The following is a 16690-nucleotide window of genomic DNA, read 5'->3' as shown; positions in this document are numbered from 1 at the left end:
TCATACCTACCTCTAAACTCCTATCCCCCTATGAACACACACACACACACACACACACACACACACACACACACACACACAGCTTTAGGGTCATTATGGACCCATTATAAGATGAATATCAAATATTTTATAACCCACAAAAATAGACACATAACTATTTATGAATATCAATTAAAACTTAAGTTTTTATAACTCAGTTTATCAATGTGGAAATTTTATCTATTAGCAATTTATGTTGGAAGCAAAATATTCTATAAATTCTAAGAATAGAAGTCTTTGTTGTATTATGGTTGGAACCACTAAGGAATTATTTTGTTGACAGAGATTGAGATAGTATTCCTTTTAGACATCATAAACCACATATAAGGCAAAGAAGTCTTCCTTCCTTAAAAACATTCTTAATTTTAAAAATATGTAATTGATTATGATTTTCCAGAATTTTTTTGTCAAGCAATGCATATTGGCTTAATGAATTTTTGTCTTACAAATCCTATCATTATTCCACTCTTTGTAAATTGAACCTTCTTTCTTCCTTAGCCTTGCTATGGAAATCCAGTACTATTACAATTATGTAGACATTGTTTAATGGAAACTACTTGATGACACAAAGCAATAAGCTTTGAAATGGCCTTTTTATTTAAAGTTCATTATCTCTCTTATGGCATTATAATTTGGAAATATCTGTTGTGAATTCTGATTTTTTCTTTATTTTCTATTTTTTTATTTTTATTTTTTGGTGGTACTGGGGGTGGAACACAGAGGCTTTCTATTTCCGGGTTACACTCCCAGACCCATTTTATATTTTATTTGGAAACAGGGTCTCACTAAGTTGCTGAGAGCCTCACTAAGTAGCTGAGGCTGGCTTCGAACCTGCGCGATCATCCTGTCTCAGCCTCCCAAGCGTGGGGATTACATGTGTGCGCCACCACGCCCGGTGTGAATTCTGATTTTTTCTGAACCTAGAATGTAGGATAACTTATTTGGATTCTATTGCTATTTGGCATAAAAACAATGAATCTACACGTGTGTTTGCTGCAGCTTTCTTTTGATTGTTTGTTTCATGTGCCAACTTTTTGCCATCCAGTTGGGAGCAAAGGAATAGGTTTTCTTACAGGTGGTTTCATGATAATCCAAATGTTCTGCATTCATAAAGGAAAGTTAGTGTGATCTGTAGTCTCTGTGGCTCTAAGAGGTCACTGGATCAGCTGGGGAGTTGGAAGAAGAGTTGGGTAATTAATGGAAGGGAATCAGGGCAAGTTGTAGAATGCTGGCCTCCCTTTATTTAGCTTTCATGTTATGTATCATGAAACCATCAGAAAACAGTGGCTGGTATTTCACCTCCAATTTCTATTTCTTATTAAATGTCTGTTTTACCAATACTAACTCAAATACATAGAGAACGGGACTGTAGTTAGCTTAGTCCCAGGTTAAACACATTGAGAGTGCACAGTTACCATATGAACCATTACTTTTGCTAACTTTACTAAAATCATGTAAATGTGTGTTTCAATATATAATTTTTTTTTTGCCAGGGCTAAATTTTGGTTTTGGCTACATCTAAAAATATAATATACATATGAGATTTATTTATATTTGTAAATAAAATAAAATAAAGAGGTATTTTATGTTAGAGATAAAGGTATAGATATACATAAGCAAAAACATACAAATACACACATACAAAAAGCCAAAGATCAGAGCTGGCTACATAGGGTTTTCTGGGACTCAATTACATCTTTATCTGTGGGGCAGGTTACTGAGGACTGAACTCAGAGGGATTCTACCTCTGCACTACACCCACAGCTCTTTTTAATTTTTTCTTTGAAATATGATTTCACTGTTTCTAATGGCCTAAATTTCTAAAGATGTACTTGAACTTGTGGTCTGTGATTCTCTTATCTCAGCCTCCTAAGTACTAAGACTATAGGCATGTGCCAACGTGCCCAGCTCTTTTTTAAATGTTTCATGAGAAAATTTAATTAACACTAATATTGAAATCTTATTTGATATGCTTTTGCCTTTTGCATACTTAAGTTAAAAGTCAGATTTTAAAATAATCCATCCTGGTGATAGCAAAACATAAGCTCCAAAGCACTTTCTAGAAGCATTGGTATATGATTATGATTTCTTAAACATTAGCAAGTATCTATTTTCTTTGTTACAGTTTTCTATCATGGCACAATTATACCATAAAGCACCTTAGTAAATCTGGCTAAAGTTATTTATAATTTACCTTATATTTCACTTTCCAGATTCATAGGACATAGTGATTTAATTAAAACCAAAAACTTACCAAAATAAAATTAAATAAGCAACCTAACTGGGTGAGATTTTCTGTTTAATGAGCAAGTTACACAGTAGATGATTTGCATGTTAGGGAGAAAGAATAAAATGAATTATGGTAGTAATGAAGGTGTTAGTCTATAATCTTAATAAAAATAACTGTCTTGCAGGGCGTGGTAATCCCCGCGCTTGGGAGGCGGAGACAGGAGGATCACGCAGGTTTGAAGCCAGCCTCTCTGGCTTAAAAGACCCTGTTTCAAAAAAAAAAATATATATATATATATTAGGTCTGGGAGTGTAGCCTGGAGGTAGAATGGTTTCCAGGAACCCCAGTACCACAAAAAATATATAAATAAATAAAAATAACTGTCTTGCTTTCATTTAAAAAATTAATGGAAAATAGACATTTTGGAAAACAGCCTGCACAAATATTAGTATGATGATAGCATTTTCAACAAGTTTTTCAGGTTTTATAAAACTAAACTTGCCACATAAGTACTGCAATCAAATACATTCACAAATATATTTGAAACATAATCTCTGAGGTATAATATGTTTTGTGAATTTCCTTAGATACAGTTAAAATCAGTTATTATTTGTGATGACTATAGGATTTGTAGGTATTATCTGTTATTATTATATATAAAAACCTGCTGAAGAGCTCATGTATTAGTGTTTAGATTTGCTATAAATAAATCACGAGGACTTTAATCTCATCACATATAAATTCATTTTAATAGATTTACTGGGTGGTAACCTAGGCTAGTGGGTGAGACTGGAGAAGGTGAGTCCATGAGGGTGTACCTAAGGACTGTGCTTTTGTCTACGGATTCCTTTACTTGTTCTGTTTCCAGCCTATGAAATGTGAGAGCCCTCTCTCCCTCTCTCTCTCTCTCCCTCTTCTCTCTCTCTCTTCCTCCTCCTCCTCCTCCTCCTCCTCCTCCTCCTCCTCCTCCTCCTCCTCCTCCTCCTTCTTCTTCTTCTTCTTCTTCTTCTTCTTCTTCTTCTTCTTCTTCTTCTTCCTCTTCTTCTCTCTCTCTCTCTCTCTCTCTCTCTCTCTCTCTCTCTCTCTCTCTCTCTCTCTCTCTCTCCTTCCTGCCACCATGCCCAGAGCTCTGAAGACCTGTCCAGAGATGGACTGAATCCTCAAATCTCCAAAAAAATTTTGAGCATATAAATCTTTCTCTAAGTAGTGTAGCAAGTTATTTTGGGATTACAGCAGTAAAAATGTTGATCAGGACATTACCTATAGAGTAACTAAATGTATACATTCTTGAATAATTATGATATATTTTAATCATATTAATTAGAATCTAAAATATGTATTGAGTATTAGGATTAAGAAGGCATTAAACTCTCCATGGGCAGAAATTATGAGATAATGTTATTTACATTGGATGATTATGCTTTAAAAAAATAAAGCTAACTCTTTATTAAATAAACCATAGTATTAAGAGAAACACTCAGATTTTATCAAATAAGAAAATGGTAGCATGGACCCTCACTGATATTTTAAAATTATGCTGTAAGATTAAAGAGTCTTAAAAAGTAAAAAATCAATTATCATTAGATGGCATTCCTATTGGAGTTACTTCAGAACTTTTATGAATATAAAAGTTGCATCCTTTCTTTTTTATTTATATAAAGATTTTTATAGTCGTGACATAAGAAAGAGCTTCATTTAACATTTTAAGAAAGTTTTTGGAGAAAAGAAAAAAGCTAGTGGGGAGAGAGAGAGAGAGAGAGAGAGAGAGAGAGAGAGAGAGAGAGAGATAAGAGAGAAGAGAGCATGAGCGAGCACATAGGGCATATAATTGATGCAGAAAGAAACAAAAATTCAAAGGACGATGAAGCTGCCTACAGGGATTTCTGTCTCTTGTGAATTTTACTAAAGACAAAGATCATTTTAAGTACTGGAATCTACCACTTTCAATGGCCCATCAAATTCATATTCCATTTTGCTTTCCCCACAAGCACAATACTGAAAGAAATCTTTGTCCTAATTAATTTTAAAACACTGTATGCCCTACATTCTCCTACACAGGGTTTTAAAATACAAACAGCAAGTCGTTTCTATGGAAACCACACAGTAACATAGAATACTTAGATACCAAAGTTCATTTTCTATTTATCTTTAGAATCTACATAAAATCCGTTGTTCTATGAAGCATGGCATAGAAAGTAGTTTTTCTAAGTAAAATATTTTAAGACAGTCTACTGGAAGCATAAGCCATTTATGAAAGGTCCTTAGTATTTTTCAGCAGTTGCTATATAGCAATGCATTTTCTGTTAAAAGAATGTTGTGTTGAAGGTAGTAAATAATGAGTTCAGCAAACGGGATCGTAAATCCTAAGTCATTGTAATATAATAGGTGGGAAATAAACTATTTCTAGAATGTGATTCTCTCCATGGTGTTTTCCTATAGCGCAAACCATTCCCTCATAATGAACACGCGTAGAGGATCTTGAGACCCTGGCCTTCAGGGCTCAGCACTTAATTTCTCAACCTACTTTACTAGTTTATTTTATGGTTTTGTAACAGAAAAATGATGGCCTGAGTATAAAGTCATCTGTAACCTCATTTTAATAATCCTAGAAATGTTGAGGCTTTGTATTACATAACGTTAGTCTTTAAGCAATGAAAGCACTGTCCTTGTTTTCAACACATAAGCGAGCCTTTACTGGAGGCAGGCTGATGGGAGGCTCACCATGAGTTGCTGTCAAGGTAGCACCACCCTCTCATCTCTGGCAGAGGAGTCCTGTTATAATTAGGTATAAAATATTCCCTAAAGAGCTCATTTATTAATGCTTGGAGCGGATGTAATTGAATCATATGGGTTATAATTGTAGCAATGGTTATATTTTAATGTACCCAGAAAAATACCTTGTAACAGATTTATTCTATCAGTGACCCAGGCCAGTAGGGTGCAGCTAGGATGTGTTCCTGGGGTTTTGTCTTGGGGATTCTGTAAATGGTTCCTCTTCCCCCTGCTCTCTCTCTTGCTTCTGTGATGTAAGGAGTCCAGTCTACATGTTCTCCTTCTCTCTCCCATGTGTCACCATGCCCTGAGATCTGCATTCCCTGGTTTTACATGGACTCAACTCAAAACTGTAAGAAAGTAAATCTTCCAAATTATATGGTTAATCTTTTAGAATATAGCTAAAAGAATACTGACAGGAGCAGAAAAATGGCATAAGAGATGAAAGATTGCTGATATATCTGAGTCTGACCATGTAAATTGTGACTTTTTAAAACTAGTTTGTGAGAAGAAATTGGAAGGGCTAGAAAGGTGGATGGTAGAGAGTGTTCTCAGGACATTTTGGAGGGCAAAGAGGACTCCATAGGGAAATAGAGAAGCCATATGTGTTGCACTTTGGTAGAGAGCTTATCCACATTTTGCCCATGTACTGAAACTGTGTGAGTCCAAATTTTAAAATGATGGAATTCATTAATGGTGGATAAAGTATCAAAACAGCAAAATATCCAAACTGCATCATGAATATTGATGTCTTCATTAGGAAAATATGCACCGAATTTTGGGACCTGAGAGTAAAGCAGAGAGACTTTATAAATGTTCAGTTTAGCCAAAAATACATGTGCAAAGCTGCAACCCAGAGAGACGATGTTATGGAACAAAGGAAGATGGCTGAAAGAAAGGAGCAATCAGTGACCATGAAAGAGGTGGGGCCAGTGATGGCCGCAATGGAGGCAGCAAATTAAATTAAACCAGTGATGGCCTGGTTGGAACAAGCTGAGTAGCTTTGATTAAAAAGACCTGAGCAGCGATGAATAATAAAAGATTATAATTACCTTTTCTGTGTGTAGCCCATCTTGTAGCCCACATATTGCTGGCTTTTCTAGAAAAGGGGCCATAAAGACTTAGCCAAGCCGGGCGTGGTAGCACACGCTTGTAATCCCCGTGCTTGGGAGGCGGAGACAGGGAGATCTCACAGGTTCGAAGCTAGCCGTGCTGGCTTAAGAGACCCTGTTTAAAAAACATAAAATAGGTTTGGGAGTGTAGCCCAGAGGAATAAGGGCTTCCAGGAACCCCAGTACCACCAAAAAAAAAATGACTTAGCCAAGATTTCAAAGGAAGGCCTGAGAGGCCAGGCAACATGTGGCAGTATCAGATTCCCTGCAAAAAGGCCCAAACATGGCACTTTGTGAAACTGTGAGGATGAGGCCAAAGTTGCAAGAAAAAAATACAATTTAGAAATACTAGAAATGTGAAACAACCATAAGGAAGGGCTGCTAGCTGTGAGCCGTGGAGCCAGGATGGAAGAGGTAGTAAATTACCCATTGCAATCAGCCAGGCCTGGTGGGGTGCTCACTGCGTGTGCTCTGGTTGCCAGAAGTGGACCTGTAAGATCAAATGCTTGTGCTACCAGATTCTGTTGCTATTTTAGTCCCATCCCTTTTTGCTATGGTCCTATTCCTCCCTTGGGGAATACTGTTTATACTTTTCTGTTGTATACTGGATGCATTTAACTTGCTTTTTTATTTTGATCTTCATTGTCTTTTACGGGGGCTCACAGGGATTTATCTTGAATCTCAGAAGGGACTTTTCAGTGATACTAAAACTCGTAAGTCTGTAAGTACATTTGGAGTGGACTAATGCCTTTTTTATTCTGTGCTGAGCATGAGCTTGTTAGGAGCCAGGAATAAATGCTTTAGATAGATATAAAATGTCCCCTAAAGAACTAATTTGTTGTTTGGAGATGATGTAATTGAGTCATGAGGGTTGTAACACCAGCAGTGATAAATTCATTCTGGATTTATCTAGTGACTAGGTGGGTAGGGTGTGGATGGAGGTAAGTACTTGGGGATATAGCCTTGGGTATTTTACATGATTCCTCCTTTGCCCTCTCTTGTTTGGGCCTCCATGATGTGAGCACAGAATATTTTTTCTCCTTCTCTCTGCTTCCTGTCCCCATGTCATAACGTCTACAGTTCCTGGACTCTCATGGACTGAACCTGAAACCATAAGAAAATAAATCTTTATTCTAAGAAATGTGGTCAAGTCTTCAGATTATAGCTGTAAGAATGCTGATCAGAACAACTACTCTGACACTGGGAAGCCTCAGAAAGTCCATCCAAGATGCGATTTCTCCTGCTTGTCTTTGAATGTAGGACAGAGTGTCTGGCATCCTTAGACACCATAAGATCTGCAGAAAGGTGTAAATAATGTCCTGTGCTTACTATAGTGCTATTCTCATGCTCTGGTGGACATCTAGCTGGAGCTGTTTGACATCGCAAATATAATGACCTTTCCAGGAAAAAAAAAAAATTAGTGTGCCTAGAAGCAGATTTTAAAGGAGAAGCAAAGCCGTGGACCTCATCTGGCCAGGAGGCACTAAGAGAGAAAAGAAAAAAGAGGCCAGAGGCAAGATGTACCCTTCAAGGACATGCCTATATTGACTGGCGTTATCAATTTAAAACCACTTTCTAAAGTGTTCAACATCTCTTAGTAGTGACACCATTGTGGACCAAACTTCCAGCATAGAACTCTGTGAAGGAAAATCTAGATTGAATCCATGACAACCACTCAGCCTTTTTGACAGGATTTCTGTCAAAAAAAATATATATGTATGTATGTATGTATGTGTGTGTATATATATATATATATATATATATATATATATATAGTGTGTGTGTGTGTGTGTATTATAATTAGACATTTTAGTGAGATTCCTAGTGATGGAAACACATGCACACAATACTCGATGTGCTTCCTCTGGCTCCCTCTTCATCCCTGTACCTACTATTGAAAATGATATTGATAACTTCTTATATGTCATTTGCAAGAAAATAGATGGAACTAGAGAATATTATGCTAAGTTAAATTAGCCAGTCTCAGAAAGTGAAGAGTCATATGTTTTCTTTCATATATGGAAACTAGAGAGAAATTAGCTAACAAGAAGGACATCAAATGAATGATGGGAAATACCAGCACGATAATTGAAGGGGATTTGGAGAGGAAAGAGAAGAGAAAAGGAATACTTGATGAATAATTGTTGCTTTTTTTCATTTTTCTGCCTTTCACTTCAAACTGACATAAGTCATAGAATATAATATATGGTTTTACTCTCTCAAAGCAATACAATGTTTTATTTAATAAAGGTCTAGTATTGTGTATTGGCAAAAATAAATTTGTCTTTCCTACAGGGAAATATTTTTTAAAAATAGGTCTGTTCACATGGAGAATTGTTAAGGTACAGACAGTTATATTAGTATTCTGTGATTAATAGTAGGATTTTTGGCCCTTTGAAGGAAAAACAAGAAAGCTAATAGGTCAAGTAAAGTAAATGGCCTAAATTTAAAAAATATCCCTGAGGTAAGTGAGGCTGGTTATCTGAAAGGATCAATATAATTGAAAACTATTGCCAAGCTAACTAAAAATAAAACAGAACAAATTACTGATATCAGAAATTAAACAGGAAACCTCATTGCAACTCCCATGTTCATTAAAAGACAATAAAGAAATAGTTGCAAGATTTTCTGTGGATATGAATTTTCAACTTCTTTGGAGAAAGACCAAGAAGTGTAATTGTTCTAGTGTATGGTAAAATATGTTTAGTTTTGTAAGAAACCACCAAATTGCCTTTCAAAAATAATGTACAAATTTTCATTCTAATGATCAATGAATGAGGCCTCCTGTTGAACTATATTCTTGCCAGAATTAGGTGGTATTAGTATTATGGATTTTAGCTATCCTAATTGATATGTAGTGGTATTTCATTGTTATTTAAATTTAGTTTCCAGATGACATGTGATTTGGACTATATTATGATATTCCTATTTGCCAAATCACTAATATTTTTCTAGGACATTTGCATTTCTCTTTGTGAGAGTTATTGGTCTATAGGTTTTTTATGTCTTTTTTGTTTTTTGTATTAGATGATGATGGTCTCATAGAATGAGTTAGAAATTATTCAGTCCTCTGCTTCTATATTGTGAAAAAACTTGTAGAGAAGGGGCATAATTTCTTTATTAAATGTTAGAATTTAACAGTGAAATCACCTCAATCTGATATAGTTTTATAGTATGATTAGTTTTACTAATTTATTTAACAGATACAAGTCTATTCTGATAGTATTTTGATTTGTATGTGTTTTGTCAGATTATAATTCAAGGAATTACTTCATTTAATTTGTTACCAAATATATGGATAAATAGCTATTTATACTATTTCTTTATTGTCTTTTAATGTCCATAGGAGTTGCAATGCTGTTTCCTATTTAATTTCTGATATTAATAATTTGTTCTATTTTATTTTTAGTTAGCTTGGCAATAGTTATCAATATAATTTAAATTATATAAAATTATAAATAATCTAGAGATAATTTAAAGAATATATGTGTGCAGGTTATATGCAAATACAATGCATTTTTTAAATTTTTTATTGGTGCATTATAATCATATATCACATTGGAATACAAGACTTGAGAGGATATATAAGCACACATCATCCAATTAGCCCTCATCCAACACCCATCCCATTCCCTTCCCCTCCCTCGATCCCATGCTTGTTTGGTGTTTAACTTTGATACATTTGTTTATGTACCTCCTGTGTTTTAAAGAGGCTCCATCCTCCCCTATTCCAGACCCTCTGATTGGTCACCTTAGTTGCTTCACTATAGGTCCCTTTCTATAGCTGGACCTCTTCCTGTTGCCCCTTTCCTCCTAGTTTTTGCTGATTAGGAGAAGCATCTGATTTTTATTTTCTGCAATATTTCTCTGTGCATGCCGCGTTGCAAGTACCAATCCCACTCTTGACGGCCCCAGTAGTGGCCTGGCTACCCAGTGGACTGATCCAGACCTCGCTGGCTCAAGGAGTGGTCTTGCCTCATGGTCTCGCTGGCCCCGACACCAGCTTAACCCCTCACCTGGCTCCGATCCCTGCCTCGGAGGCCCAGCACCGGCCTTGCCTCACGATGAGCTCCGATCCCGACCTTGCTGGCCCCGGCACCAGCCTAACCCCTCGGCAGGCTACAATCCTGGCCTTAGAGGCCCCAGCACCGGCCTTGCCTCACGGCAGGCTCCGATGCCGGCCTCGCTGGCCCAGCACCAGTCTAAGTTCTCGGCAGGCTCTAATCCTGGCCTCGGAGCCCCCAGCATCGGCCTTGCCTCAAGGTGAGCTCCGATCCCAGCCTTGCTGGCCCCGACACCGGCCTAACCCCTCGCAGGCTCCGATCTCGGCCACGGAGGCCCCTGTAGTGGCCTTGCCTCAAAGTAGGCTCTGATGTCGGCCATTGGCCTCAGCACCGGCCTAACCCCTCTGCAGGCTCCGATCCTGGCCTCGAAGGCCTCAGCACTGGCCTTGCCTCACAGCAGGCTCCAATCCTAGCCTCACTGGCCCCACCACCAGCCTAACCCCTCAGCAGGCACCGATCCCAGCCTCAGAGGCTCCAGCACCGACTTTGCCTCACGGCAGGCTCCAATCCCAGCTTTGCTGTGTCCGGCGCTGGCCTCACCCCTGGGCAGGCTCCAATCCGAGCACCCTCTTCGCCCAACCAATTGTCCCACGTTCTTGGGGGTGCGTGGTGGTAGCATTCTGCCTCTGGGGTTATTATTTCAAAGGGCCCATGTGTAATGCATCAGATCTCTGCCTCCCCTGAGTACTGGCCACTGCCATTGCCACTGCCTACACCATTTCAAATCATTCCCAAGCTCTTTTTCCACTCCGAATGTTGTCCAGTGTTCCTAAGCATGCATGACAGTAGCATTCGACATTTGATGTGATTTCTCAAAAAAAATAAGGTTGGTAGGATCCGATTTCTGCTTCTCCTGAATACAAGTCTCCACCGCCATCACGGAGACCGCTTTCAACACCACCTTTCTCCTTGGTCTCCGCTAAACTCTCTCCTTACAGGTGATGTCCAAGATTCTTAACAATATAGAGAAATAGCAGTCCTCCTTCACGGGGAATTTTTCCATAAGTTACAGTGCATATGGATAAGTTTTGTCTGCATCTCCAGTATCCTGGCATCTGCCACGGCCTTCTTAACCCCTCTCCAATATTTTTCTTTTTTCTTTTTCTTTTCATTTTTTTTTTTAATAAGAGAAGACAGTATGTGTGGTTTGAGGAGGTAGTGGGATCAGGCACTCAGTAGCAGTGTGACCTGGCCAGGTTTCCCCATGGGTCCAGTGTGCTCTGCACTACTCTGCCTGGGGCCCAGAGTCCTGCAAACTGGGACCCGGCTGTTCCGGGGTCCCGTGTACCCCGCCCAACCCCTGCCCGGGACCAAGGGTCTTACTGGGCCTGGTTTCTTCAGGGGTCTGGCCAAATACAATGCATTTTATTTAAGGTATTTGAATATCAATGAACTTGGTATCTCTGAAGAATATCGAAATTAATCCCCCCAACCACAATATACCAATGGATAAAATATAAATACCAGAGCAAATAAAGAGCCATGTAGAGTAAGGAAGGGTCTAAATAAGAAACCCCAAATTTTCCTTAGCTAAGACCAATCAAATAGCAACCAATTTATTAGAGAACGAAGAGAAGCCAAATAAATAAGGCAACCATGTCCTAACTATGTGATCATAGAAGTATCAAGCACAGAACCAGACTGATCAATTTTCTAGGGTAAAGGAATGGTTCTTCTCTATTCTTGTTTTACTTTTTTTGTCATATGCAACAGAAATTTCATTGACAACCCCTTAGTGCACTCTCTTTCTCTCTCTCTTTCTCTCTCTCTCTCTCTCTCTCTCTCTCTCTCTCTCTCTCTCTCTTCTTTCTCTTCATTCATTCCTACCCACAAAATAGAGGAGTGAAATTTCCCTGACAAAATTAGAAATAATAAACTGGGTTGTGGGGCCTGCAATCCCAGTATTCCAGTACTTTGGCAAAGTAATGAGACTCTTAGTAACCTAGTAAGACCTATTTAAAAATAAAATCTCAAAAGTTCTGTAGTGTAGCTCAGAAATAGAGTATCCCTGGGTTCAATCTTCAGTACTTAGCAACAACAACAACAACAACAACAACAACAACAAAACTGGTCTAAACATTGCAGAACAAAAGGACAGGAGGAAGGGAAGAAGATAAGAAAAGCTAGAAATAATAAACTGTGCTGGCACCCCTTTTTTCTCCTCATAAAAAATAGGTACTCTCAATTGTCAGTTCCAGATACTGAGATAGACACAGGCCAACAAGCACCTCAGAGTGATAGAAGTTATTGGCCTCAGTGATCAACTTACACCTGTGACTGGGAAAGTCACATCTCCAGTTTTTTTTTTTTTTTATTCTATACTTGGCTCATGAAATCGTTAATTTTTCATTTTTCTTCATAAAACTGTTTTGTGGTACTGAGTATTAAACCCAGGGGCATTAGACCGCTAAGCTACACCCCCAGATGTATTTTTTTTATTATTTTTGGGGGGTGGTACTGGGGTTCCTGGAAACCCTTCTACCTCCAGGCTACACTCCCAAACACCTATTTTTATATTTTTATTTGGAAACAGGGTCTCTTAAGCCAGTGCGGCTGGCTTTGAACCTGTGTGATCCTCCTGTCTCTGCCTCCCGAGCACGGAGATTAAAAGCGTGCGCCACCATGCAGGGCCTATTTTTTTTTTTTTTTTTGAAACAGAGTCTCACTAGGTTGATGAGTCTCAACACTTCCTGAGGTTGCCCTCCAACCTACAATCCTTCTGTTACAGCCTCCAAATACTAGAATTAAAGGCAAGTACCACCATGCTGGCTCCTTCAAAATTTTAGAATCATCATATAAACACCTTTACATTCTAAATTTTCATAACAGATAATTACAGGAATATTTTTGGTGGGATTATCTTAGATATAGATCCTAAGACGGGATCATGTGTATTGATATAAGTGTAGGAAATTAAGAGATAGAAAGAAATTAAGACAGTACAGAGTGTGTTCATAAACAAGTTGCCATTATGGGCAACTGCAAAATCATCTTAGTTGAGGCTCCAAAAAGACTGGGTTCAAGCTTCAGAATTATCCACCTCCCGGTAAAAATAGAATATTTATTTACCAACTCTGCTCTTTCATTGTTAAGAACTTGTTCTAAGAGCCTGAAATTACTCAGAAACTCTGTTTGCTTTCACATGAAGCTTGTGTTTATGGCCAGAGATCTGAGAGTTTCTTTGCTGTAAGAAATCATCAGGGCATGTACACAGTACAACCCCAAAAATGGTGGGCAGGTCACCAGCAACATCTGCTGTGGACCATGTTCTCTTCTTCTTTCTTCAAAAGTTCTTACCACATAAAGAAATGTCCAAGTAAGTCTGAGCCTTAAAATTGCTTTACATTTTAGGATTTTAAGAACTGTATAGCTGGGCGTGGTGGCGGATGCTTGTAATCCCAGCATTCGGGAGGCTGAGACCAGAGGATTACAGTTTGCAGACAGCTTCAGCTATGTAGTGAGGCCTCCTGCAACTTAGTGAGACCCTGTTTCAAAATAAAGAATAAAAAATAAGGCAGGGGGTGTAGCTCGGAGGTTGAATGTCCCTAGGTTCCATCACCAGACCTGCACACACACACACACACACACAAAAAAAAAAAAAAAAAAAAAAAAAAAAACTGCATGTAGTACTCCAGTAAACTTTATTTTCTATAAATATCAGAGACAAAACCTGATAACTAGCTTATATTTTTTAAAAATTAACTTAAGAACACGTGTTGATTTCGTCTGCCGCCAAAGTATCCAGTTGAATTCCTATCCACTTGTAGAAAAATGAAACTAAATCCTTACTTCTCACTCTGCACAGAAATCAACTCTAGATGGTTCAAAGACCTGGAAGTTAGTCCAGAGTCTATGAAGCTGTTAGAGGAGAGCATAGACTCAACACTCCAACACATAAGCACGGGTAGAAACTTCCTCAACAAGACACCCAAAGTTCAGGAAAGTAAAACAGTAATCAAAGAGTGAGAGGACATCTAACTAAAATGTTTCTGTTCATCAAAGGAAATCATCAAGACTCTAAAGAGAAGTCCATATGCTCATGTCATAAATGTCCATTTCACGTGTCTGGTGATGACTAACGAAGACAACAGGTCTAGAAACCCTGCTATCAGGTGTTGGTAGAATTCCTACTTCCTTTGTTCACTTCATTTTCAAAATCTTCTCCAAAGCAAGTTAGGCAAATGGCAGGTCAGCCACAACTTTGAGCTGAAAATTAGGAAGTTAGGGTTTATGGGAATGTTGACACTACCCTAAACATCACAAAGGTGTAGGATTAGAGTCGAAGGTCACCACCTTTGAATGCATTGAAATTGTGCTATCCACAGCTTAAGGACCAAACTTAAAAAAGCCCAGTCATCTTTGAAGAATTACAAAGAACTAAAAACAGCATTTCTCAATGTCTTGTTCTGCTTGTGGATAAAAGCTTAAGGCTGAATAGGAAGGAAAGCAAAACACAAATGATTGCATCTTTCCTTATATAGTAATAGTGATGCTTAACAAGGTCAGAAATGTCAAATAATATCCAAGATTGCATGTTGCTATGAGTTAATATTAAACTTATATTTATATTCTAAAAATGAAATAAAATCAATGACTATTAATTTAATATAAATGCCTTATAAGAAAATAGACAACAAGACACTTCCTGGAGAAATCTTTTCATTTCACAAATCAATTCTTTGATGAAAACTGATGTCCATGATTTGATTGGAAATGTACAATCATATAGGATTTCTCTTAATATGTGCACAAATAAAATTATATATGATTCTAAATTTATTTTGTCTATTATCATATTCTTAAAGGTGAATATTTTTAAGAGTCAGAATAACTTACTTTTGTAAATAATGAATATCTAATTTGAAAAAATTATTTCTGCATTTTCATTAACAATATATATGACTTAAGTTTTAACTACATACCTCAAACTTGATACGATATAATAAAAAACCTGATAGCATACATTATTGTCTTTTAAAATGTCTTAAAGTACTTGATTTTACAAATTTACTTCAAAAGTGACCTCTAGATGTTTTAAAGTTTAGAAAACTGACCCAGGAACTCTGCTTCTATGTGTCTATATTAAGAAAGGATTAAGAATAGAGTACTTCTCAAATGGGAGTAATAACCTCAAAAATATCCTCTTTCCACAAAGCAATGTGAAAATTTAAAAAAATGGAACTACTAACAAATGATTTTAGAAATCTAAAAATTATATGTTTGTAACCATCTAAGGAGTATTTTTTTATTAAAATGGTTAAGTATCAGCAAGAATAGGGAGGTTTATCATGTTTCTTTTATTTCTATCAATATCCTTAAATAGTTGCTCTCCCAAATACAGTAGCTGTAAGAAAAAAAAAGATGACAGTCTAATGGCAATTTGAGGAAGCAAATAAGGCTTGAGGTTTCCCAGAAAAGTACTCTTTTCCTGAATATTGCCACTATTTGACCTGTTAGGTAGCTCTCTGGATATCACCATTTATTGAACTTGTCTTACTTGAACTTGACACTGAGTTCATATAACAAAAATTTGAAGCCGGGTGTGGTGGTGCACACTTGTAATCCCCGCGCTTGGGAGGCTGAGACAGGAGGATCACACAGGTTCAAAGCCAGCCTCAGCTACTTAGTGAGGCTCTCAGAAACTTAGTGAGACCCTGTTTCCAAATAAAAAGTATAAAATAGGTCTGGGAGTATAGCCCAGAGGTAGAAAGCCTCTGGGTTCCACCTCCAGTACCACTAAAAAAAAAAAAAAAAAAAAAAAAAAAAAAAAAAAAAAATCGGATTCCTTTTTTTTTATAATCTAGTTGCTGACAATGTAAAATACACTTCCTCTCTCTTCTCCTGCTGTTCCCCATCTGGGAAGCTCATAAGAAAGTTTAGAAGTGATTCACAATAGTGCACACCTGTAATCCCAGTACTTAGGAGGCTGAGACAGGAGAATCACAGGTTTGAGGCCAACCTAATCAATTTAGCAAGACACCTAGCAAATTAGTGAGACCCTGTTTTAAAATTAAAAATAAAGGAGAAACCAGGCCCAGTAAGACGCTGGGTTCTGGGCGGGGGTCGCGGGCGGGGCACGCCAGATGGGGCCCCGGTCGTGGGACTCTGGGTCCCGGCCGAACTGCGCATAGCACGCCAGACCCCTGGAGAAACCAGGCCCAGTAAGACGCTGGGTTCTGGGCAGGGGTCGCGGGCTGGGCACGCCAGCTGGGGCCCGGGCCGCGGGACTCTGGGCCCCAGGCAGAACTGCGAATAGCACGCCAGACCCCTGGAGAAACCAGGCCCAGTAAGATGCTGGGTTCTGGGCAGGAGTCGCGCGCGGGGCACGCCAGCTGGGGCCCGGGTCGCGGGACTCTGGGCCCCGGGCCGAACTGCGAGTAGCAAGCCAGACCCCTGGAGAAACCGGGCCCAGAACAGAAAAAGATAAAGAAAAATATCGGAGAGGTGGTAAGAAAGCCGTTATGGATGCCAGG

This window comes from Muscardinus avellanarius (assembly GCF_963383645.1).
Source record: "Muscardinus avellanarius genome assembly, chromosome: 5".
Classification (NCBI taxonomy): Eukaryota; Metazoa; Chordata; class Mammalia; order Rodentia; family Gliridae; genus Muscardinus; species Muscardinus avellanarius.
This window is presented reverse-complemented; position numbering follows the sequence as displayed.